This window comes from Piliocolobus tephrosceles, chromosome 3 (assembly GCF_002776525.5).
Source record: "Piliocolobus tephrosceles isolate RC106 chromosome 3, ASM277652v3, whole genome shotgun sequence".
NCBI classification, from domain to species: domain Eukaryota; kingdom Metazoa; phylum Chordata; class Mammalia; order Primates; family Cercopithecidae; genus Piliocolobus; species Piliocolobus tephrosceles.
The window spans coordinates 24,882,166-24,905,389 of record NC_045436.1 but is presented as its reverse complement, the minus strand read 5'-3'; the positions used below and the strand labels follow the sequence as shown (position 1 = coordinate 24,905,389).

The following is a 23,224-nucleotide window of genomic DNA, read 5'->3' as shown; positions in this document are numbered from 1 at the left end:
GAGAATGCACAAGTTTAGATCAGGAAAAGCCCCAAAATAGAATCTTCATACATAAGAGGTGAGCATAAAAAGAAAAGCTAACAAAGGAGTCTAGGACACCACACCTCGTCTGAACTGAGAAGGAGAATCTAATGTGGCAGGAGAAAAGTTCAATGCAATTGCCGTTGAAACCAAGGGAGAAAAAAATTAGAAAGAGGAAGCACCAGTTAAGAATGAAGAACGAGGCCAGGCGCGGTGGCTCACACCTGTAATCCCAGCGCTTTGGGGGGCCGAGGCGGGCAGATCACGTGGTCAGGAGATCAAGACCATCCTGGCTAACATGGTGAAACCCCGTCTCTACTAAAAATACAAAAAATTAGCCGGGCGAGGTGGCGGGCACCTGTAGTCCCAGCTACTCCGGAGGCTGAGGCAGGAGAATGGTGTGAACCCGGGAGGCGGAGCTTGCAGTGAGCCGAGATTGTGCCACCTCACTCCAGCCTGGGCAACAGAGCGAGACTCCATCTCAAAAAAAAAAAGAATGAAGAATTAGGCCAGGCACCATGGCTCATACCTGAAATCCCAGCACTTTGGGAGGCAAAGGTGAGAGACTTGCTTCAGCTCAAGAGTTGGAGACCAACCTGTGCAACACAGTGAGCCCTCGTCTCTGTTAAAATTTTAAAAAAGGAATAAGCACAAGTATCTGCCTTCCAATTGGCTCCAAATCCCAGGCAATGGCATAAAATAACAACTTTGTGAAAGTACTATCAGTAGAACCATAATTTTAAGAAATTCCTGAGAGCCATCAGATGACATCAAATGCACGGAGAAACAAAACCATGCCCCATGTGCACACTGAAGATGATTTAACAGATTTAACAAGGGTTAACAGATTAATCAAGGTCAAACAGGGATTATTTCCAGGAAGCAAGCATAATAGATGCCTCTCCCTTTTCTTATCTATGTTATCTTAGTTCCATAATAAATAAGCAGTATTTTGTGATATTAAGCAATATTTTTAATTATAGGAATGTATTAATTATCTGTTGCTGAGTATAAAATTACTCTAAAACATAGTATGTTAAAAACAACACTTATTTATTATCTCATAATTTCTGTAGGGCAGGAATCTGGTCATGACTTCTCTGGGTCCCCTGGTTCATGGTCTCTCATAAGGCTGTAATCAAAGTGTGGGCCCAGTGTTTGTGGTCTCATCTGTAGTCTCGACTAGGGAAGGAGGTGCTTCCTGGTTACTCAGTGGCTGTTGGCAGCATTCATCTCTTTGTAGGCTGCTGGACTGATGGTTTTAATTCTTTACTAGTTCTTTTCTAAAGGCAGCTCCCGGTTCCTTGTTTGGGGGCCCCTACAACATAGCATCATGCTTTATCAAAGTGTGCAAGCCAAGAAAGCAACAGAGAGCACCTGCTAGCAAGAAAAAAAGTACCAATATTTTATAACCTAATTATGGAAGTGACATTCCCTCAATGTTGCCATGAATAGCAGGAGGCAAGAATCATTGGCACCTATCATAGAGACTTCCTACCTCAAGGAGTCTTTCTTGCCCAAATTATTACATTTAGATCCATCTGACTCTAAAACTATACCCAAGTGCTTCAGTTTACAGATGAGAAAACTGTGACTCAAGCGATTCCTTTACTTACCCAAGGTCAAGTCTAGAGTGAGAACCAAGATCTCCTCAGCTCCATTTTAATTTTCATTACCTATATTTCCGCTGCTTCTAAATCCAAGCACAGATCCTACATGCCAACAGCTTTAGGGTTTGCCTGTGGACAACCCTCCTTCTGAAGATTCACCAATAGCATGAAGTCTCTATGTTACTGACATGGTATTGAATCACACAGTAGCTGAGTGACTGTTTAAGGTTTTAGAGTAGTTGCCTTACTTCCCCAAAAATGTGCCTCCCAAGTTAAAGCAATATTTCATGCATCTTTATTTTCCTTTAAATCCTAGGAGCTTCCTACCCACAGAAAGAATTTAGTGAACAGTTTGCTGACTGACAAAAGTTTAAAACTTCAAGGAAGCATAAATGTTAGAGAAAGAAACATGGTATGGCTTGCTACTGAGGGTCATATAACATCCTCAAATTGTCAAATAAAAATTTCCTTCAGTAATTTTTATGGGATAATATGGGGTCAATGAATTAATGAGAGCAAGGGTCAGCATTGCCCACCTAGTAAAGTTCAATGTGAGGAAATGTAAAGACCTCAACTAATTCCCACTTCTCAGTCTCTGGCCCTGGGCTAGTTAGCATTTCTACTCCTTGGGGCCTTCATTTGCATGAGGAGGGCCTCAGCTTAACTTTTAAGAGTATAAAAGATATATAAATGACAGTGAAACATTTGGAATGTACAGACCAGTGAAAAATTGTGGACAAACCTTCAATGTGTGAGAAGAGAGTAATCACAATTATTTTTATTATTTTTCCAGTGCCCCAATCCACTCCCTTTTCCTCCATACAAAGTAAAATTGATCTCTAAATAAACTGCAAAGGAGGAGGTTGAACTAATCATCCTTTTATAACAAACCCACTGCCTCTGTAACAGCACTAATCCATTCATGAGGACGGAGCCCTCATAACCTAATCACCTCTTAAAAGTAAGTCCCACCCTCCCCAACATTGCTGTGTTGTGGCTCAAATTTCCAACATGTGAAATTTGGGAGATACATTAAACCATAGCACTTGGATATCTATGTGGATAAAACAGGTACTTGCAAACTTCTCAGTAAAAACATTAGCTGCACATTTTGTCCAAGGCATTATGAATTCCTCCACATTATAAATTTGCCTCCAAAAAGAAATGAGAAGGTAGGTTGTAGGAAGATAAGTCGTTTCATTTTTGTGACACTCTGGGAAAAAAAGGAAGTATAATTATAGCTTCCTCAACATTCAAAGATGAAGAAAATGTTCTAGCATATATTTAGTAATTGGTAGACCCACTGTCCTAAGCACTGGTACAGCAAGTAATACTAAAACAACAGCTTGTTGATGTTAAGACAGGTGATTTTAACATATGGGTAGGTGAGGATAGCAGTACAGCAATATATACGCAATTAATTCTAATGATACTACTGATAGAAAAGTCCAGAAACACATCAGTGATGTAACTGAAGATTTTACAATATTTATACTTTTATTTAAAAGATAGCTCTATTTCACATTTGTGTCTACAATCTTATCAAGGGAAACTGGGTTTTTATTCAAAGATGTGAAATAGTTCTTACATGCTTTGAAAGATTTGAAAAGACCAAGTTCTGATTTCCTATATTAGTACGTTCATGATAAGGAAATTTGTGATTAACTATTGGCAGCACAGAGACCAGACACGCCCTTCTTTACCTTGGGTTGACATTATGTTTTGATACATTTTTAACAGCTTGAATTCCTTATTTTTGGAAAGGTTAGAAGCAAAAGACTAGGAAAATATTATTAATGACAGGCCTTTGTCCTCCCTTAGAAGATTTGTCTCTTTCCATTCAAATAAAGTAAAGAAGATTCTGGTTTCCCTCACCAGCATCCTTGTAGGGGCCTGAAGCAGGGCATACCCAAGGTGGGAGAGAGACTGTAATTTCTAGGAATTTCTTCACATAAAAAAAAAAAAAAAAAAAAAATGCATCAGGATTTAAATACTCCTTCCTCAACAAACACAGGTATCCAAGTGCTATGGTTTAATATATCTCCCAAAATTCACATGTTGGAAATTTGATCCCCAACACAGCAACTTTTGGGGTGGGACTTTTAAGAGATGATTAGGTTATCAGGGTTCTGCCCTCATGAATGGATTAGGGCTATTATGGAGGGAGTGGGTTTGTTATAAAAGGGTGAGTTCAACCTCCTCGTCTGCTCGCTCGCTCTCTCTCCTTCCGTCTCCCCCAGTCCCACGTTATGCCTTCCACCATGTTGTTAAGCAGCAGGAAGGCCCTCGCAAGATGCTGACCCTGTAATTTTGGACTTCCTAGCCTCCAGAAATTGTGAGGAAATAAATTTATCTTCTTTATAAGTTTCCCAGTCTCAAGTATTCTGTTATAGCAGCACAAAACAAAGACACCAAACACAATTTAGCTTACAAAAATTTTGCACTCAAATTGATGCCCTTGGGAAAAATCAGTCAAACTAACAGATGCTCAGTCATTTTAGAGATCTTTTAGAATATTGGAATTTAACAGCAGTTTATTATCATCACCAATAACAACAAAAATGATGAGATTCAAGGTCTGGTCTTTAAGACAAAATTATTCCTACTACGTTATCCATAATATGACAATTGCAAAAAATAAATTATCAAGACTAAGTAAGAAATGTTTTCTAATAAAGGTGGCTATCGTGTTAAATGAGATTAATAGGGGCTTTGAATTTTAGAAACATTGAATTAAACATCAGGTGATGAAAAATAATGATCCCAATTAAGCAGAAAAAAAATAAAATAAAAGCACACACAATGGTCTTCTTCTTTACTCCTGAAATGCCCTGATGTGTAGCACTAAAATTCTCATGTGATTTCTATGCTGCCTTCTGAAAAAGCAAGAACTCTGCTTAATTCTCTATATAACATCAAATAATAGTTTCTCCCTGATTAGTCTCTTCAATTTTGCAACCAAAGAAAGATATAAGTGAAGATAAAATTCCCTAATGATAAGAAGTAGACATTTAAGAAGAAAGATTGTATAAAGGCACATCAATTTTAGAGAAATCAAATATGTGGGCTTGGGAATGGATCTCTAACTCATAAAGTCTCCTCAAAAACACACATTGGGTTGCAGATTGACGGATGGCTCTGGCAGTTTTTGAGCCAGAGATTCAAGGCTGTGATGAGGGCTGGATGGCATACTTATATTCTAGATGGTCTAGAGTGGGGTCCATAAAGGATCATGTAGATGAGCTTTGCCCTACCTCTTATTTCATTCCCATCTGTGAAATAACTGAAACCCCTTCTGAGGACCTCAACGGAATCGGGATGTTAGACAAAGTGCTTCTGGGCAGATTTCCAAGGTAAATAAAGATGTGTGACCATTAACTAGACATGCTATATATTTTATTCTGATATCTAACCTTTTATTGTGATTAATACATGTTAAATAGCCTTAGAAACATTTTTTTCTGAGAAGATAACTAAAATTTTCTAGGTCTTGTGCATCCCAGGTACTCTGTTAAGTGCTTTCACATTTGACATGTTATCCAGTTTAGTCTTTGTAACCCTGTAGGGTGGGTGTTTCACTCTAATTTTACAGGTGGAAAACCCAAGCCTCAGAGAAGGGCAAAAAATAGAAGATTGACAATAATTTCTTAAGATAGACTATGAATAAAGCATGAGCAGATTATCACCAACATCTATAAAGGCAGTCATTTCAAACATAACTAAAATAAAGATTTTTCATTTTTCACAAGATCATGACTAATAGAAAGTATCCTTTCTAAGCAGCCGGCTGTTCAGTTCAGAGCAAAGACTGTCACAGCTTTCAGCATCTACTGACGACAGTTCCCATGGTTCACTTTCTTAGATCTCTCTATACTTCTTTGAGGGTAGAAGCTCCATGCCTGGGCTAGACTGGATTTGAATCCTATCTGTACACTGGGGGTAAATCCTAGTGAAAGAATTACTGATTTGATTACCTAAGGAAAATTACTCAACATTGGAGTTTGTAGTAGGCCATTAAAAGGGGAACATGATAGTATCCATGTTGGTAAGTTTAACTACAGCCTGATATCATTCCACAAAATGACAAGTGAGCCATGTGCATACAGCTGCTCATAAAAGGACTCTTGGGGACAAGACAGAACATTGTCACAGTTTCTTCACCCAGGCAGCATACAGTACTCTCTCAGTGGCAGTCAGAGTTCTTCAGAACATTGGCTGGATTTCCAGTATTGGCCAACCCTTTATATGTGAAGTCTTATGAAACTGACCTTGTGCATTCTTCTATCTCTCAGCCAGGGGTCAGGGTAGAGGCAACACTGCTCTAGCATAAGTTTGTCTAGTCTCCTTCGGCTACTTCGATGGTGTAAATTTTGTTTGCTTCCTACATTTTTCAGTCCTTCTCTTTTCAATCTCAAAACTCTGCTTTGGAAATCAAGAAAATGAAACACAGACTCTTTCTTCTTTTAGTTATTTTTTTTAAGAGACAGAGTCTCACTCTGTTGCCCAGGCTGCAGTGCAGTGGCATGTTCATAGCTCACTGTAGCCTCAACCTCCTGTGCTCCAGCAATCCTCCCACCTCAGCCCCCTAAGTACCTGGGACTATAGGTACACACCACTACGCCTGGCTTTTTTTTTTTTTTTTTTTTTCACTTTTTGTAGGAACAAGGTCTCTCTATGCTGCCCAAACTGGGTCTCCAACTCCTGGCTTCAGGCAATCGTCCTACCTCAGCCTCCCAAAGTGCTAGGATTACAGGCACAAGCTACTGTGTCCATCCTTTTCTTTTAGTTCCCTTTATGACATTCCCACTTCTTTTTGGAGTAGTAGGGATGCGTCTGATAGCCTGGGGGAAAATAAATTGGAAAAAAGAAGGGCTCAACAAATAGTGTCTCAAGATATTATCTCAGTTCGTAACTATATAAAATAAGCTGAAATGTAAGTTTCTGAAGCTAAAGTTACTTCTAATCTTATTTATATGGGCAAGAAAAACAAAAGTGCCAGATTCACTCAATTATATATATTTTGCTTGTAGCTGCTCCCTTGCAGTTCCCTTTTTAAAAAATCTCTCCCATCATTTGCATACTCATGTACTCCAAAAGTGCTCTGAAATGAAGGTTTTGGAATTTGTTCTGTGGTAGTAGAAACTCTAGCAATTGAAAAACAATATCACATCCTTGCCTCCACTCTGATTACAACACACACCACCACTGCCCAAAGTTTCTTCTGTCTCCCACATCTGTATCAAATAATAATAGAAAAATCTGCTTTATAAACCAAACACAAGCAAGTTCTAAATTCCAATAGACGAAATTTTCTCAAATAATTAAATTCACATTATACATGTGAAGAGCGTTCGCATACATAATGGAGTGTTGGAAGTATGTCATAATGCATAAAATATTATTCACTGCTGTTGGGAATTACTCTCCTGCTTACAAGCCATCTTCCTATGCAATATTTGGTTAAACACAATAGCTCAATATCTCATTCAAAAGAAGTATTCCAATGGAAAACAAATGTCAGTGGCTTGCCCTTGTTAAGGAAAGCTGAACTTCTCTCTTATATTGAATACTCACAAGAGCAAATACACCTGGCGTTTCACCTAGTAAATAAGCCACAAGCCCAGCTTGGGAAAGTTGGCTGTGGGAAGTTTGCAGAATAATGTAGCCAGTCCTTTACATGCAATCATGTCTCCAGGCACCCCTTTTATCTAGCCCAACGGTTCCCATTATTTCTGTGATGTCATTCAGCCAACTGGACACCTTAATTTTTTCCAACAATTTTTCCTATTGAAGTTTCATCAGTGGAGCTGCCCCTATGATTGACATAGCATGTGGCACACTGAACATCAAGACCTACCCTTCCCATTGCCAGCAATGGCAGGAATGTCCATCGTACCTGCAAAAGTCAAGTAATCGACAAGTAATTTGGGAGGGCCAGCAGTCATTTAGGCAGCAGCCACTTTCATAGACTTCCATAAAACAAGACTTGTGAAAACTTTGCTGGAGTCTTAAAAACCTAAATTATTTAAGCAAATAATACTAAAGTAGAAAAAAAAAAAAAACCTATAAATCTTTTTGTCAGAATATGGTGTCAACATGGAATTAAGCTTCAGGTCAAGCTAATGATTCTTGCTGAACAACAATGATTGTTCAATAATGATTGTTCAACAATAATGATTGAACTATTGTTCAGCCTAATGATTGCTGAAAATAGTTTACAGCACAACTATGTGGCTTATGTGCTAAGACTTACTAGAGTATAAAAACACCTCCATTAATTTCCCTGTGTTATTTTACCATCTCCAGGATTGACAAAGAAAATCACAGCAAGTAAGAAATGCTGGATTACTGTATTTCTACAGACATCATCTTACTGAACCCTGGAAGCCCCAATAACATGAGGTAGATGAGTAAAGTTTAACATACAGCACAGTTCATGTACAGATCTTGGATAGTAAATGGTGATAGGAATGGTAACTGATGATGAAAAAGATGACGAGGATATAAAGCAAAATGATAGCAAAGGAAAACACAGCATTTCTGTTCCTCTTTACTAAACCAGGCTCTCTACTTCCTTCAAAACTCACTTCAAGGACAGGCGCAGTGGCTCATGCCTGTAATCCCAGCACTTTGGGAGGCCAAGGCAGGTGGATCACCTGAGGTCAGGAGTTGAAGACCAGCCTGGCCAACGTGGTGAAACCCCGTCTCTACTAAAAATGCAAAAATTAGCCCAGCATGGTGGCGGGTGCCTGTAATCTCAGCTACTCGAGGGGCTGAGGCAGGAGAATTGCTGGAACCTGGGAGGCAGAGGTTGTGATAAGCCAAGATCACACCATTGCACTCCAGCACTCCAGCCCAGGCTGACAACAGCAAGACTCCATCAAAAAAAACAAAAACAAAACAAAACAAAAAAACTCACCTAGAACAATATCCCTAAAGCTAACCAGCTTAGATTATTCTTTAACTGTTCATCACCTCAGTATTCATGTATTCTATATTTATTCCACCATTTGTACCAGCTATTTTACTTTATAATTTTTCGAAAATTACTTCAGATCTGCATATGTTGGTTTTCTGTCTCTTAGAATGGAAGCTGTGACTAATATTTTTAATGCAATCAATTAAACCTGGCTCAGCGCTCTGTACATCTTGGGTGCTGCTTAGTTATTAAATTCAACTTTATAAATATATGCACATGAGCACCTATTTAATGTGAATGACAACAGGCTGAAAAATGCAAAGATAAATAAGACATAATGCCTTACCTAACATTCCTGAAACTTGATATTTAGTAGGTAAAAGATACTTGCGAACAGTTAACAAGAATAGATGGTAGGATGCCATCATTGCTCATGTAATTAGCTAATCTATGCATTAATGCTAAAAACAACAACAACAAAAAAGATGTTTGCTATGGTGATCACAAAAGAAGAGTAATTCATTTACACTTAAAAGAACAGGTAAAACTTTGAAGTGAACAAGGTGAAGCGTTTCAGGAGGACAAAATGAAGGGAGAGCACATCAGACCAAGCCTAAACAAACACATGAAATGCCAAGAGTGCAAACTTCCCTCAGGAAATATCAAGAAGTATGACTGTATACTATTCAAGTGCAGGAAAATGTAATACATGGCTGAAAGTTTAATTGGAGTCATCATAAGAGATATTGGGAGTCATACTGAATAGTGGACTTTATTCTGTTGGCCGCTATTCCCTAAACTATTTTCCAATAAATTCTAGTTTCAAGATATTATTTGTTATTTAACAGTTGTGTGGTGAGAAATTTTGGGGAAATGGGCATACTATGCTCCCTTCTTGAGAATGTTCTATGCACGTTAGTACAGTAAAGTCTCTGAAAAGTCCAATGATAGGGTAATATATATAACTTCTCAATTTCTCAAGTTCTGAGTCCTACAATTATTTTCTCCTTCTTTGATGACATCGTTAATGCCTTGTAGATTTGGTCTTTAGGAGAATATTGAGAAAGGAGATATGAAGAAACCAGTCAGAAAGGCAGTTGCGGGGGGTCTTCGGTTGAATTTTTTCAAACAAAAGAACAGCCTGAAAAATCAAGCTTTATGCACGGATAAGGGAACTTTCATAGGTGGGCTTGCCTAACACATGCCCACAGCTGCACAGATAAGAAAGTCTACATGGGTAACTTGCTCAGACATGTCCACAATGGAAAATTCCATCCCTTAACACATGCGCAGTAAGGGGAACAAGGGAATAATGGAGCAACTCAAGCTATGGGTCTGCATGTGCACTAGGAGGACAGAGTAGAGCTATACAGTTTGTACCTTATGCAAATGAGATGCCCAACCCTCATTGGTTTTTTATGAAAGCCTTGCATCCAACTGTAAAAATGGCAATGACAACCCTCTTCCAGGTCCCCTCTCCACAGTAGAGAGCTTTCTTCTTTCACTTATTAAACTTTCACTCCAACCTCACCCTTTGTGTACAAGCTCCTTAATTCTCTTGGTCATAAGACAAAGAACTCTGGGTGAAATTCACCTTACGAGGGACTGCTACATTGTGGTGCACTGGCAAGACTGTAACAATATGGCTTGTAAAATGCGGCTCTGGGCAAAGAGGATCAATAATTTACCTGGATGGGAGTGATAGGGTCTGGCTCATGTTTAATAAATGATTGTAGCTTGCCCACTGAAAAAAACATAAAAGAAATTTTAAGCAATGTAGAATCATTAATGTGAGAGCCCTGAAACTAAGCCACCAACAAATCATCCCTGCAAGAGGAAAGTAGGATAAGTTAGGACCACTCAATTTTTTATTGTGATAAAATATACATAAGATAAAATGTGTCACTTTAACCATTTTTAAGAGTACAGTTTGGTAGCATTAAATAGATTCACATTTTTGTGCAACTATCGCAAGAATCCATCTCCAGAATTCTTTCATTATTCCAATCTGAAACTCTGTACCCATTAAACTCTCCTTTCCTCTCTCCCCACAGGAGCTGGCAGCCACCACTCTACTTTCTGTTTCTGTGAATTTGACAGAATTCAGAATTCTAGGTACTTCATATAAGTGGATTTATACAATGTTTGCACTTCTGTTTATGGCTTATTTCACTTACCATAACACTTTCAGGACAAGTCATTTTTAAAAGAGGTGGCCTAAGGTCCATGAAAGAAAATAAACAGTCACATATTATAACAGGCCGTAGTTAGAATTACTAGCAAAATGCCAAACAATACAAATGTAAAGCACTAAATGTAAAGCATTGAGGGATATAAAAGCATTAAGGCTTTCCTCAAGAAGGACATACTCTCAAATAAAGGGCAGAAATGGAAAGAGCTGAAAATACATCTTCCCCTGGTATGTAATTCCTTGGGAGCTGGTGTCACAGAGACTAATCAGCATCATGCAAGGCCTTCAAAGGGCTTTGCTTATGTTAAAGCATCTAGAACATGTCAGACCTCACCAAAGCCATTGAAACTGCTGCAGAAGGTCCACTCTAAACAAGAACATAGACCGAGGATCATGCTTTCATTTGTTCCAAATGGCTACCTTTCAAATCACAAACAGCAGAATGTATCCTGATTAGCACTCAAATATCAAAGGCAAAAACATGACTGTTCTGTTGCATTGCAAAAGTTTCACAGGGAAAGGAACCAGAAAAAAGTAAGTGTGCTTGTTGTAAAGAAGGAAAGCTGAGAAAAGAGGAAGCTATTAAGGTATGTCTTTTTAGGTCTTCTCCATGTCTCCCAAAATCATATCAAACGCAAATCACTTCCCACCTAGGCCAATTGCAAGACTGCTCCTAACTGGCCTCCTACCCTGATCCTAAGACCCTAATTCTAATCACTTTATTCTCCTGCACCAAACCATTCTTCACAGGAATTGCCAAATGAGCTTCCCATCTAAAGCATCACCATGGTAATTGTCCTTCTCCAAAATCTCTGATTCTCTAATGGGTCCCCGTTGTCTAACAGTTAAGTTCAACATTCACAGTCCTCCATCATTGAACCTTTTTTGAAAGACAGATCAAACAGCTGGGAATCAGTCACAGCTTCTCTGCTTCTGGAAAACTCCTCTCTGTGTACCTCGTAAGTTGTGTTTGTCGTAGACAGTTTTATTTGTAGCCTTTTGAGAAGATAGCTGAGTTAAGGGAAAAGCCGTGGAGTCTGCATGCTGAGATCATAGTCTACTTTCTCCCTGTGTGACCCAGGGCTAGTTGTTTAATTCTCTGTGCCTCAGTTTCCTCACCAGAAAAATAAGAAAATAACAGGGTCTGTATCACTGGAGGCACATATGGATGTGTGAGTTAATATGGATGAAATGCTTAGAGAACAGTGTGGACTCTGAGCAGCGTCTAACCTTGTGCTCTCTAGCACACAGTATCATATAATACAATATGTACTACTCAACAATGTCTCTGGATGAAAGAATCTATTGAAATTAAAAAATATTGTGGCCAAATGGAAAGGTTCTTGTGTTGAACACAGGAAATTCTTTTAAAGTTGAAAATTTCCAAACTATTTAGGGTTATCATTATTAATGATAAATTGTAGAAATAAAATTCTGTCATTTTCTCACTTCTAATAATAAAATTCAGTCAAACAAAGGAAAAAAGAAAGAGATTGAGGGGAAAGAAATTTCAGTCATCAATAGATGTCTCTTTTGTTCATTCACCTTCTTATGCAAACACTACCCTGCTTCCTTGCTAATCCTTCCATTACAGAATTATGAACAACAGTCCCCCAAAGATCAATCATTCTTCTTCCTTACCATAAAGTCTTATTATTTCATGAAGACACAATGTCCCTCTCAAACTTTTCCAGCAGGAGTGGACACACCCCAATGCATTAAGCAATAAAAATAAAATAGATTCATATGCATGTTGGTGCTGAAATATAGCCAAGCCATCACCTTCCTTTAGTCATTCCTGGCTTTTGTAATTGTTGCTGTTTACTTTTAGGTTTCCATTATGAATTTACATCAACCTCTTCCATCATGATTTCTCTGTCCACTCACCTCCAGAACCCTCCCTTACCTTTTTGGATTTTATACAGGCTTTCCCAACCCATTCCTTGCATTTTATTCTTAGGCCTTCATTAATATGTTCAAAACTACCATTTGAACTGGGAAATACAGAAAAGTGATCTGCAGTAAGAAAAGAAGAGTCAAACAGATTCACTAAGCGGACTTCCTGCATCTCCACAGCACTCTAGTTCCTGATTGCCCTCTGCAGACTATGAAGAGCCCCTGCTCTTAGAGTCCCAGGAGATCCTAGTGTCCTTCCCTTCTAATTCAAGTTGGTTCTAATTAAGTTTCTATTATAACAGAACAAGTCTTTTTATCTCCGGAAGTGTTTTTTTTTTAAACATTTGTCTAAAGTTGGAAAAAGTCATAGGGCTCAGGTTAATGTGGCCTTCATGTACGGCATGAAGTAAGTCTCTTACTGTCTCTGTCTCTTTTTTAACTTTAGCAAAATGAGAGACTGCATTTAATTTCTTCCCAGAGCTATGGGGAGAACAACTAATCAATCAGTGTGCAGGGTCCTGAAGAAGTGTAGTGAGCATCCCCAACACGCTGTGGCACAGTATTCTCCTACACACACTAATGAGTACTGTAACTAGAACGCATCTCAGTAGCTCTTTAACCTAGGGGGACAACTCCCACTAGTACTGGATTCCAATTGGACTCTGTCTCCTCTAACTCTGTGGAGAGTATCCTAGGGGAGTCATGGATTATCTGAGCAACTCAAGCTAAAGACTTGGGTGATTGAACCTAGATTTGGATGTTGAGTATTAGAGACCCAAGTAATTACATATTCACAGGCTCAACTAACTTGGCAATCATGGTGCCAGCTAGAGTAAATAGCTTGTTTTAAGTTCTTTCGCCCATCACTTTCTTCTCTCTTTATGTTGTTGATGTATCTATTTTCTAATTTTGAACCATAAAGGCTTAATTCTTAATAAGTCTGTATTTATTTAGAAACATTTTACAAATGGCCTAATTCTTAAGTTCCTTCCGTTTCTCTTAAAGAGTAAACTTTTGTAACGTTTCCATCTTGACCGTCTGAAAATAAAACTGGGGTACATCACAACTAATGCACCTTGCATGGTGTCTCTCCAAATTTGATTCAATGATAATCCAACCCCTTATAAAAATCCAAAGAATCACACACACAAAAATGTGTGATTTATCTTTCATTTGTTTATCTTTCAAGGAGGATTTAGCAATCTTGGTATCTTTGTATCTATTTAGCAATCTTGGTATCTTTCAAGGAGGATTTAGCAATCTTGGTAAAAGAGCCACAAACTTAGATTGCAACTGATTTAAGAGTCTCCATGTAGCTCCCAAGTAACAAAAATGTATGATCTTTGGATATTCATTCTAAAAGGAAAAAATACAATGTAAAAGAATTGGGAGCCATCTCCAGAAGTCGGCAGTAGCCTCAGCCGTCAGACCTGTGCTTGCTACAGCGAGTGGTAAACACAGTGTCTTGTGGTTCCTGGTGTTTGGACCTTGTCTGTAATGGTGGGAAAAGAAAATGTCATTGCCTGGCAATAACCAGGCTGCAGTCAGTGCTTCAATCTAGGGGCCAATTCCAATGACGCTTGTTCATCCCACCCAGGTGTTCCAGTCTTTGGATGCATTAGACGGTTGGTCTCACTGTAAGAGAAGTACAACTGATTTTTCTGATTCCTTATGCATTGCAGGCTGTACTACAGGTAAACGGAATAGTGAGAAGTCACCTGAGCCAGTCAAACCTGAAGTCAAGACTACAGAGAAGAAAGAACTATTTGAATCAAAACCCAAATTTCAGGAGCTCATCATTCGAGCCTCTAACCCAGCAGAATCAAAGAAAAGGCCAAGTCCAGATAAACCAGTGACAAACTTGAAACTAAAAAGCATCTGCCTGCCTAAAACAAGCACTTGATAAACTGTCGTAAGGGAATGAATAAGATAAGAAAGAAGACAGTGAAGAAATCAAGATTGGGACCTCATGTGAAAATGGAGGTTGTTCAAAGATACCTCACGGTCCACAAAATCTAGAGAAAGCCTGTGTCTATCATTCTGGGGCACCTATTTTCCATGAGGAGATGAAACTCTGAAACTATTGAAGAAAATAAAAGAAACTTCTGATTTTAATATGTTCTTAGCCCAAGAGGGCTGTGTAACAAGGAAACACATGTAGACCAAAGAAAAAAATGCTGGGAACAATTCCATGTAGACAAGCCTGGCATCAAGCAGGAGGTCACAATTTCCATAGATGTTAAAAATTCCCTTCTAGAACTTAGTTGAGTAGAAGCAAATAGTACATTATTAAATGTGCACATTGCATTTGAATGTGGCTCTTTGCATGGTGGCTCATGCCTATAATCCCAGCACTTTGGGAGGCCAACGCTGGTGGATCACTTGAGCCTAGGAGTTCAAGTCCAGCCTGGCCAACATGACAAAACCTGTGTCTACCAAAATACAAAAGTTAGCCAGGTGTAGTGGTGAATGCTTGTAATCCCAGCTATTTGGGAGTCTGAGGCATGAGAATCACTTGAACCTGGGAAGCAGAGGTTGCAATGACCAGAGGTTGCACCACTGTACTCCAGCCTGAGCAACAGAGCAAGACTCTGTCTCAACAACAACAACAACAACAACATCAACAACAACAAAAACAATGCATTGTATTTGAAGGAGAGAAGAAGTTTCATCAAAATGCAAAATTATGGATTGTTGTAAAGTGAAGTTGTGTAGTATGACTGCAACGCAGATGGAGAGCGCAGTAAGAATAGCTGGTCCTATGCAATAGGCATGCCTGGAATTGCCTGCAACCAAAAAGCAAGAAAAACAAATAGAAGATACAACAGATTGAGTGATTGAGCTATTGCCTATTTCAGAATTCTTAATAATGTGTGGCAAAGTGGTGTCTTGCTGCTATAATCTTTTGTTTTCTTGTTGTGCTATTGAATCTGGCATTTCAGGGTCAACATCAGGTTCCTAAAAGCCAAAGTCAGTTTATCTTTTTGTGCCTCCCATCATTCTTTTGAGTTACGTAAGATTGATTATTCATTTCTCCTCACTGATAGAACCACAGTTGTGTCCCATACTTGGAGAAGCTGGAAAATAGCTTACCAACGTAATTGCAGTATTTCTTAGTATAATACTATGTTAGGCAGAAAAACATTAAAGAACGTTTGTTTTTGTCACATCTCTATTATCTCATAATTAGTAAGGCAAGATGAAATGTCAAATTGTAATCCTTTTTTTATGGATTTGTGTTCCTATAATATATGAAAATCTTTGAGGAAGAGATGAAGCTCTGCATTATTTTTTCCATGTGGGAGGGTTCTTTTTCATAGGAGGATTAATTCTGAGGTAGTATAGTAGGTGGTTAAAGGGAAATATATACACTTATTAACAAATCAGAATTTGTTTACAACTAATTGAATTTAAAAATTATGTCAATACTTACATTGCTTGCCAAGTAGTATGATTTCAGAGTATGGGAAACAAATAAGAGTACAAAGGTATCAATTTGGTTAAAATTTACCATTTTATAAGACTAAGCAATAATGTAGAAAAAAACTTTCCTAATTAAGTGTCTTTGGGTGGTGTTATGGCAAAATTGTAACTGTTTACAGCCTAACCTCTTTTAAAGCCTTTAATTAGTTACACATAAAAAAAATTATCTACATCTGGCTTCTTGGATGGAAAACTATATCTATAAAATTTTAGACTTAAAGATTCATGGAAATACATTAGGGTATCAAAAAGCAAAACGTATGAACTTTATAACAACTATGATGTATTAAATAAAATAGCTTAATTATTTTTTTTAAAAAAAGGATCTTAATAGGGTTTGAGGTAAAACTCATGCCACTGCTAACTGATGAAGCTCGTATTCCATAAAAATCCTCCATCCCTTTTCTTATTGATGGATGGCTCCAAAAAATTTGCTCCCTCCAATTTCACTCATGTCTTGTGTCCTCTGTGAGCAGCCATATTTGTTAAAGCTGAAATGTCATGATGATGGATCACAACCAGACACTGTATTCAGGGTTAGATACCTAAGCCGATCTGTCATTATGTGCAAATTATCTTCTTGTTGGATCTGGGCGAGATAACTAAGGAAGATGAAATTGCACATGGTTTTATATCCTGTTTTAACTAAACGAAGGTATGGCCCTATAAGAATGGGGGTAGGACATCATGGGACTTCATGGAGCCTGTGATTCTGGAAGTGAGCCAGCTAAGGCCCCTCTGAGCCTGCTCCTGCTTTCCTCTGGATTTTTGGATGCACCATGATACCTAAAAAACACTGAACACCATCTGACTTAAATTCTATTTCATATTTGTTCACTTCATGCTTGAACCCTTAGCCTGGTCCTCATCTCTTCAAATTCACCCGCATCTGACTCCAAAGATGATTCCTTGAGTTCATTTCAGACAATGCCATTTTAGCCTCCAGCAGGAGCCCTGGGGAAACTCACTATGTCTACTTTATCTTCCGTGAATATCAAATCATATTTCACCACATAAAGGTTAGGATGACTTTATCAGTTTTATTAAAGCTGTAAATTTTGCTTTTAAAACCTGCCAAAGCCTGTGCTTCTAGAATCCTCTAACAACAAATTAACTTTTTTTCCCTTCTTTCTCTGCATAGTCCTCCAGCCAGTCTGACCAATAGGATACTCCACGTAGAGCATGTGTGAAAATTGTCCTGTGATTCCAAACAGCAGAGTGGTATTTCTGTTTTTCTATCTGGATCCACACTTGGCACAGTGCTGTAGCTCAGAAAGAAAAACTGCACATCTAAGAATCACAGTTCCAGGCAAGGCTGTTGGAGGCTTTGGCCTTACAGACATGAAAAAGTTGCTTTCAGTCGCTTGACGTTTTCTACTCAGGAACCCCAAACTTGTGCCTTCTGTTCTCGCTCCTTGTTAAGGCCTCCTTCTCCAGCCTCTGTGTACCATGATCTCACCCCTCCTGAGCCTGGATTCCCCCATTGCCTCACTCCTCCCACTGCCCTCACTAAGCCTTGTGGGAACTTCTCCAGAGGACACTATCTCATGAATGGAGACTGTTCCTTCAGATCTTTCAACTTTTCTTCTGAATATTCCATCCAACTACATTCTCTTTGTCTTCTTTTCCACCTGTTGAAATCCTATAGATCTTTTAGGGACCAGGCTGAATTCACATGCTTCATTCTCCTCCAATGCATCTGATCACCTTTCCTCCTTTCTCCACACTCCTTTAGCACTTTGCATCCCTTTTCCCTATCTCTCTCTCTACTTTAAATGCTCGTGATCATCCTGATCCTCTCAGGACCTGTCTCTGTCTTTCCAATACTAGCCATAGCAAACAAATTGCTTAAAAAGCTCACCTAGGGCCGGACGCAGTGGCTCATGCCTGTAATCCCAGCACTTTGGGAGGCCAAGGAGGGCGAATCATGAAGTCAGGAGATCAAGACCATGCTGGCTAACACGATGAAACCCCATCTCTACTAAAAATACAAAATTAGCCAGTGCATGGTGGTGGGCACCTGTAGTCCCAGCTACTCAGGAGGCTGAGGGAGGAGAATGGTGTAAACCCGGTTGGCGGAGCTTGCAGTGAGCTGAGATTGCGCCACTGCATTCCAGCGTGGGCAACAGAGCCAGACTCCATCTCAAAAAAAAAAAAAAAAAACCTCAGGTTAGGCCAGGCATGGTGGCTCATGCCTATAATCCCAGCACTTTCAAAGGTCAAGGCAGGTGGATCATCTGAGGTCAGGAATTGGAGACCAGCCTAACCAACATGGTGAAATCCTGTCTCTATTAAATACAAAAAATTAGCCGGGCATGGTGGTGCATGCCTGTAATCCCAGCTACTTGGGAGGCTAAGGCAGGAGAATCACTTGAACCTGGGATGTGGAGGTTGCAGAGATTGTGCCATTGCACTCCAGCCTGAACAACAAGAGCAAAACTCAGACTCAAAAAAAAAAGGAAGCTCACATTAGAAATGAAAAGAAAGATGATTTACAAGGTGAGGCATAGAATTTGCATATGGATTATGGAGCTGAAAAAGACATGGAAGTGAAGGAGTTTGGTGCATGTTCTAGGAATAAACCAAATACCAGTGGCTGTATCATAATAAGTCCTGAGGCTTCCTCACCCAGGTGACACTCAAAGACTTAAAGACTTAATATTTTATTTATTCAATTAGCCAACCAGTATCCTTTGCAAGTCAAGGCCATTTTATAAAACCTGAACAATATGTTCATCAAATCTTTGTAATTAGGGAGCTATATTTCCAAAACCAAAAGAAAATCCAAAAGACTCACTCACACTTGCATTTTCTAACATTACTAAGGAAATAAGAAAAAAAATTAGGAGACTAGACCACTGATAATGATGGAAATGTTGGTCATGGAGAAAAATCCTTCTTTTTTCCCAGTCATTAATGACAATTCTGGGTACAAAGATCATGGGGTCTGTGTATTTCCTTAGCACCTAGAATGCTACCTGGGACATGACAGGTCTTAAGTATATGTAGAATAAATGTTTTAGGAGAAAAATTGATAAACTGTGGTTCTCAATTAAGTGTGGATGGCAAGGCAGAGAGAGAAGTGTAGAGCAACCACCAGTCTGGAGCTGGAACAGCAGAGTGGATGTTGGAGCTGTTGATTAAAGGCATTAGTAGCAGAAAAAGCGTGGGTTCTACAGGTAAGACTGTTGGTTTGGCTTTAGATATGTGTTGAACTTGCGAGAACTTTGATCCCAATAGAGATGTCTGTTAGCTAATTGATTACTCAGGTCAGGAGCTTAGGAGAGAGGTGGCAACCAGAAATTAAGGCATAATCTCATGGTTGCAGACTGCTAGCTCACAGACTTGTCTAGCCAGCACAACATTATTTATATTTTTGTGTCATTTGAAAACTTTAACAAACAAGAAGACTTCACATAAAAATCCAGATTTTCGGCTTCTCTTTAAAAAGCTGAAGATCTAGTAAAGTTATACCTACCTTCCCTCAAGCTATCAAAGAGCGGGGGCTGAGAAGTGGCTTTCCCCTTACATGGGAATGTCCCCTCAGTCACCACAGAACCTTCATTTCATGTTGTTCTCCCCATGCCAAGGGTTCTGGGTACCATTGCCATCCTGTCTGTGTGGTTATTCTTAGAGGAGAGCTAAGAAAAATGAAATCTTTCTCTATCATATTTATTTAAAGTGGGAAAATTAAAACTACCAAGAGTAGAAAAAAAAAATTCTTATACTTATCCAACATCTTTGTTGTGTTGCCAATCTAGCTTCTGAAGGCATTCGACATTGTGACCTCTGACACAGTTTCAAGAGTTGTCTGAGTTACTGTCGTGATACTCAGCTTTGAGTTTCATTGCCCAGAACCTCAGCAGCAGATGGTTCTCTCTCAGAAGAATACAGTGGTCTTGGGGTCAAGTTCTGTTCTTCGTTCAGCATTTTCCTTGATGCCATTGCCAACCATTTTTACATCCTTGTTAAGCTGGTAGTTCATTCATAATAAAATTATATATATTGATGTTTTTCTGATGATATCTATTATGAATGCAGGTTAAACTGTTACTTGCTGGGGTAAATAAGGAAGCACTAACAGTGAGCTAAAATTAAGTCATGCTTATTTTAGTAACTATAGAACTTGTGATCCTGTAAGAAATGTCACCTCTCTATGAGGTGACAAGGCACAGACTTGTTTACAGAATTCTAAAACCCCTTAGATCAGTCTTCGTTGCCTACTCCCAACCTTGATTCTTAGATACTTAGATAATACTAACGCCTTCTTCTAGAATCCTAAAATAAACTATCCTACCATTCTGAGAAAATAAATTTTAAAAGCCTCCTTGAGTTGAAGAATGAAGCACATCTTGCATAAGGAGTTAGCACCAAATAGCTTTATTTAATAGAAATGAACAAACAACTTACTCTACTTGGGTTCAACACTGTAATTCTGCTGTGAACTTGCTATCAGTCTCTGGATAAGTTAATTAATCTTTCTAAACCTTTCTGTAAAATGGGGGTTAAATAATAGCTGAATAATCTACCTCTCAGAACTGTGGGAACTAATATGTAAAGGACTTTATAAAAGCATATGACATTTTTCAAATTTTGATTGTCATTTCGTTTTCTGGAAATAACAAATGACATATATTGAGTCTACTTTGTGTTCAAGCCAATCTTTTGTCAGCTTCCCTTTGGTTTATTAATACTACATTGGTTGTTGAACTAAAACAGAGGCTTTTCATGGGTGTTTGATAAGAAAATATTACCAAGAAAGTTGTTTTTACATTAAAACATTCGTTCAAATGGTCACTTTTTTAGCTTCCCCTTGTTATCTCTTAGTACTGACTTTACATCTAGTATTTTGATCATTTTCCTAAAAAGTCTTCCCTTCAGCGGCTGGGAGTTAGTGCAGCTTACTAAAAGATTAAAAATAACTAAACATTGCAAATAAAGGTCTGCGCTGCCACCCAGGTGATAGGAATTGCAATGGTGCCCCCTTGCGAGGATGTTCTGTCAATGCACCTCACAGACGAACGGATGCGATGTGTTTTTAGAGGAGGATATTCTCAGCACTAATTTGAGTTAGATGAATTTTGTGGCTCTTTATAAATTTAAGAAGCTCCCAGGTACGGCAGTCATTGACCACAATTCTCTTAACTTAGCCAACAATGCAATTAGAAGTGGACTTTTATTAGAGTATTTCTGGAGTTTTATTTGTACTCGACTGTGTCTGTAATTGGTTGCCAGGAAACAGAAGTTTTTAAAATTATATTTCAATTTGAATTTCAATTAAATTTAATAAATACATACATATGAATCCTCACTTGTCTACTTTTTAGAGGGAATAATAGGCACTACTATTACTTGTCCACCAAGTACAAAGCAATGGACTTCATATAAGTTTTTTAAAATATAATTTGTTCTATCAGATATTAATTTCCCATTTCACTTGAAAGGAAACTGAAATTCAGAGAGGTTATTCAAATTCATGTAATAGTAAATGGCAAAGTGGGAAATCAATAAATCTTTGAGTCCTGTTAATTAAAGCATTAAAAGATATATATGTGTGTGTGTGTGTGTGTGTGTATGTATATCTACTATATAGATAGTGCTCAAAACACTTATCATCTAAAAAGTGATAGCAAATTAAAAATCCCAGCACCTTGTGTTGATTGATGTATATAAGGTACTTTGGAATCACTTGACCCAGACTGAGGAAACCAGGGATGTCTTCTTGGTAGAGATGACACCTGAGTTCAGACAGGAAGGATGAGGAGGAGTTCTGCAGGTAAAGTAGGAAGAAGGCAGGTTGCTCCTGTCTCAGGCTAAAGCCCAGATCTGTTCTATTCTGTGATTAGTACGATGAGGTGCAGGTCCATCTAATAAATGAAAATATGAGTCTTTTCTAAAGGATCATAATTTGTTTCTCTCTTACATGAGAGAAATCCAGTGATGGATAATCTATGGCTGTTCTGGCAGATCTGTGGTGTTTTTAGAAACCAGCCTCCTATCTTTCTGTCCCACTCTCCACACTTAAGACTTCAAGTCTAAGCGCTCCTGAAAGGTATGGAGCTCCACCCGTCACCTCCCCTGTTCAGTCCTAAGGAGGAGGAAAGGAAAGAGGCACAAAAAGAACACCCCCCAACACCGAGTCCACACTCGTTTCAATGTCTTCTCCTAAGTTGCATCCACTGTCATATTGTTGGCCAAAGCATAGATATATGGCTATACCCACTTGCAGAGGTGGCTAGAAATGTCTTTTATTATATGCTGCAGGGTGTACAATTAAAACGTAGGAAAAAGAAAAAGGAAGATAATAAATGGATAGGCTAGCAGCTTCCCTCAGACTCCAAATCCCATGCTTCAACACACTAGTATTGTCCCAGGTAGAAATTTTTAGGTAACTAATAAAAGAGAATAAATGAATTACCGCAAACAAATGTCAAAGGAGAATAAATATTTTTCAATGATCAAATGAAATATTACAACAAAGAAAACTTAGAATATGTTTGTAATTTGTCTCTCTCCCAAACAAAAAAAGCAACATTGAATACCTGGAGTATATCTGCCTAAAAAATAATGTCTCAAACTTAGACATTCATTAGTAACAAGAGGTCCTTCACTATCCAATTTGAGAAAGTATCTAAGTAAACTATTCAAAATCTGTTAATGTGAGACTAGGCTTTTGGTGGAAACCTCAAAAACACCAATAGCTTATGTTAATATAGTTGTTTTGGTTAAAAAAAAAAAGAAGTCACTTTCACATAATTTTTTTCTTTTTCAGAGATTTTTCCAGAATATATTACCTAGTCACAACTTTTAAGTATTCTTTAAATCTTAAATACATACCTGATAACATCTAATTGAAAAACACAGACCCACTGGAAATTTATCCCACAAAAAATCGATATTTATACTTTCAGGATAGAGACCAAACTGCCAAGCCATCCCTGACGTTGAATTACACCTAAAACACAGAATCTGAAAACATGCATGTGCTAAATGTATAATCATTTAAGTCACTAATGAGCGCACGACTGCCTGCAAGGTGTCTAAAACCTGCTTTTTGACATTGGAAGCTCTGTGCGATTTTATGCCTGCCGCGAGGTTCTGCTA

The 23,224-nt window shown here is 38.5% G+C and overlaps 1 pseudogene; it reads left to right on the top strand.

Annotated features, from left to right (window-relative positions):
* Nucleotides 1–4,763: 4,763 nt before the first annotated feature.
* LOC111551995 lies at nt 4,764–15,470 on the top strand (annotated as a pseudogene).
* Nucleotides 15,471–23,224: the final 7,754 nt, after the last annotated feature.